Below are 3,530 nucleotides of genomic sequence, written 5' to 3'. Positions count from 1 at the left end.
GCTAGACAACTGCGAAATAACCTTTCTACAGCCCAGAATGTTCGAATAAGTGACAAGTCGGTTAAAACCGGATTAAGAGAATTTGGAGTCAGAGCCAGAATGCCTGCTAATGCTCAACTGTTCACTCCACTGTACGAGGACACATCGTATCGCGGCGTATCGCACGTTTCAGTTTTGCACCAGGACATCTCGATTGGGATATTAACGACTGAACTAATATTATTTTTACTGGTGAATCGAGATTTGCACTCTGTGGATCCGACAAACACTTTGCACTATCGGATCCACAAAGTGCAAATTTTGACTCATGAATACAAAGAATACTATCCCACTCGTTAATATTCCAATCGACATGTCCTGGTGCAAAATTTAAATAATCCACGAGGAAAAAATTTCCTGTAGTTGGCTGTATAATACCATTTATTACAAAAAACCATGAAATCCTTTATAAAAGGTATATTTGTTAAAATCCCTATACAGGGCTACATCACAGAACAAACAGAACTAGTTTTCAATCGGTTGACCGATCATCATCAGTGTTTTCCTAAAATGTGTTTAACCTGATAAAATGATGCAAAGTATTTAAAATTTTGACTACGATTTTAAAAAGTTATAGGCTATACTCACTTGAATCTAACATGCTAACCACCAAAGTAAAAAATATTTGGGTAAAAACCCTTTATAATTAATCCGTCATATCCTATCATATCATATCATAATCCGACAGTTCCACAGGAAGTTAAAATTTCCCTGTTGGTTTTGTGATATTTATTGTAAAGTTTGTTAAATTATTAACAATAAAAACAGTCGCTCCCACTGTGGTAAATAATCTGTTAAAACGAAAATAAACTTGTTCTAAAAGTTAGAATATTTGTAATGAAAGAGATAGGCAAACCACATTGCATTAGAACGAAAACTTAATAAACGTTATCAAGCCCTCTTATGTGAAAATTTAGGGCTTAGAAAAGCAATTTTTTGTTGATATCAAGCTATCGATTTTATTCGAATGATTGGAAGTTGTTATAGTATTTGGAAGTACCATAAAAGATCACAATGGGGGGAACAGAGATGTAGAAATGTCTCATAAACGGATGTATAAGACAAGCTCAGATTCATGCGACTATTTCCCAAGGTCCCTGCAGGCTACCTAATCAGAACTCTAAGAGTTCGACAAAACAGAGTAATATTACTTCCTTCACTTTCCTACAGTCACATTTACAGTTGATTTGGCACAATCCATAAGGATTTTCTTTCCTTATTCATCTCTATTCATTAACCACTATCATCTATCCAATGATACACATACAAACTAACATCTGCTATCATCACCCACATACATTTCCATCTCTAAATTTTCATCCATAATTTTTTCTATGACTATCTTCACCCCATCTATTCACACTATAACTAAATTTAATAGTCTCACTACTCTTTCTGGGTCCCGTTCATGTCACATTTCCATTATAATCTCATAAACCTCTAACAATCAACCCTCTCCCCTATGGTTAACTATATCATATGACGATGTCGGTAAAGTCAGCAGCACCACTTCATAAGACCAAATTCAGACTAAGACTATATTTTATTGCTAATTTATTGCTAATTTATTACGCAAAGGAAAAATTTATTGCTGTAGCCGTTTCCGAGAAACAGTGGGTGCTGCTAGCTTTACGGTAAAGCTAGCAGCACCCACTCTATATCTCGGCAATGAAAAGGAGTACAGGGATCATTTTAACGGCATATTTTATTGCTATTTAATTGCTCTTGATTGGTATATTAACCAATCCTGAAAAGCTACCCCATCATCCCCTAGCGTAAAACTCACCCCCAAAAAGATGATGAAAATCGAAAATTCAACCCCAAGGAATTAATTGCTAATTTATTGCTAATTTATTACGGAAAGAAAAAATTTATTGCTGTAGCCATTTCCGAGAAACAGTGGGTGCTGCTAGCTTTACGGTAAAGCTAGCAGCACCCACTCTATATCTCGGCAATGAAAAGGAGTACGGGGATCATTTTAACGGCATATTTTATTGCTATTTAATTGCTCTTGATTGGTATATTAACCAAACCCAAAAAACTACCCCATCATCCCCTCGCGTAAAACTCACCCCCAAAAAGATGATGAAAATCGAAAATTCAACCCCAAGGAATTAATTGCTAATTTATTGCTAATTTATTACGGAAAGAAAAAATTTATTGCTGTAGCCGTTTCCGAGAAACAGTGGGTGCTGCTAGCTTTACGGTAAAGCTAGCAGCACCCACTCTATATCTCGGCGATGAAAAGGAGTACGGGGATCAATTTAACGGCATATTTTATTGCTATTTAATTGCTCTTGATTGGTATATTAACCAAACCCAAAAAACTACCCCATCATCCCCTAGCGTAAAACTCACCCCCAAAAAGATGATGAAAATCGAAAATTCAACCCCAAGGAATTAATTGCTAATTTATTGCTAATTTATTACGGAAAGAAAAAATTTATTGCTGTAGTCGTTTCCGAGCAACAGTGGGTGCTGCTAGCTTTACCGTAAAGCTAGCAGCACCCACTCTATATCTCGGCAATGAAAAGGAGTACGGGGATCATTTTAACGGCATATTTTATTGCTATTTAATTGCTCTTGATTGGTATATTAACCAATCCTGAACCACTACCCCATCATCCCCTAGCGCGAAACTCACCCCCGAAAAAATGATGAAAATCGAAAATTCAACCCCAAGGAATTAATTACTAATTTATTGGTAATTTAATACGAAAAGAAAAAATTTATTGCTGTAGCCGTTTCCGAGAAACAGTGGGTGCTGCTAGCTTTACGGTAAAGCCAGCAGCACCCACCCTATATCTCGATAATGAAAAGGGGCACACGGCCCATTTTAACGACATATTTTGTTGCTAATTAATTGCTCTTGATTGATATATTAACCAATCTCGAAAACTACCCCATCATCCCCTAGCGCGAAACTCACCCCCGAAAAAATTATGAAAATCTAAAATTCAACCCCAAGGAATTAATTACTAATTTATTGCTAATTTATTACGAAAAGAAAAAATTTATTGCTGTAGCCGTTTCCGAGAAACAGTTGGTGCTGCTAGCTTTACGGTAAAAGCTATATCTCGGCAAGAAAAATGGGTACAGGGTCCATCTTGGCGACCAATTTTATTGCTAATTATTTTTAATAATTCTGTCAAAATTCCGTCCTGTCAATTCTGTAAATATTCTGGACGCTACCGGAAAGCCCCTGGAACGAAAATAATAAACAAAAACCAAAAGTGGTCAACGAAAACACCATGGAAAACACTAGAGGTTAAATAAAACTTTCACCAAAAAAAGAAAGCTTTCCTAAAATATAGGTCAGAAAAAACGAATGAATCATATGAAAACTATAAAAGAGTAAGAACTGAAACTCATCAATTGGTAAGAAAAACAATAACAGATTATACTGGGAAAGATTCACAAAAGGACTAGAAATGGATTTCTATGGACAACAGAAACAAGGCGCTTCATAAGACAACAAAGAAGCGAAATGA

Source organism: Diabrotica virgifera, chromosome 10 (assembly GCF_917563875.1).
Source record: "Diabrotica virgifera virgifera chromosome 10, PGI_DIABVI_V3a".
Lineage (NCBI taxonomy): Eukaryota > Metazoa > Arthropoda > Insecta > Coleoptera > Chrysomelidae > Diabrotica > Diabrotica virgifera.
This window is presented reverse-complemented; position numbering follows the sequence as displayed.